Genomic DNA, 568 nt, shown 5'->3' on the forward strand with positions numbered 1-568 from the left:
AATTGCAACAAAATGTCACCTGTCAGGCTGTCACTTGAATTACAAGAGGCAGGTATGTCCAGGGAAAAGATGTTGAGGATGCAGATCTGCTCGCTGGAGAGGAGGGCCGAGGGTTTGCTGCTTCAGGGGCGTGTGGAGGGGGCAGACCCGCGGCTTGGTGCTCGGTGACGATTGCGGGGAGGCCTGCTCGAGGAGGAAGCGCGCGAGGATGGTGGCTGCCGGTGGAGTGGCTCGGCGACGACGGTGGTGCTTCCTGTCAAACGGTGTGGTGGGCTCGCCGGAGATGGACGGGCCCTGCACAGCGGTCGAGACTCAGAGCAGAGGTTGAGGGAAAGAGGAAGAAGAAGAAGAAGGAAGTGGAGGGGAGGGGCTCACCTGCAGTCGAGGGCGCACACGGCGTCGGCCGGCCGCCTTGGACCCGGAGGAAGCCGCGGTCGTGCCGGATCCCTAGGGCTCGGGGCCGGCACAAGACCACGCCGGATCCCTAGAGGCGGTCGTCGTCTCCTCCTCCTCCTCGTCCTCCTCCTGGTCCTCCTCCTCCGGCTCGGGGCGCGGGGGCGTGGGGGCG

Source organism: Triticum dicoccoides, chromosome 3B (genome assembly GCF_002162155.2).
Source record: "Triticum dicoccoides isolate Atlit2015 ecotype Zavitan chromosome 3B, WEW_v2.0, whole genome shotgun sequence".
NCBI classification, from domain to species: domain Eukaryota; kingdom Viridiplantae; phylum Streptophyta; class Magnoliopsida; order Poales; family Poaceae; genus Triticum; species Triticum dicoccoides.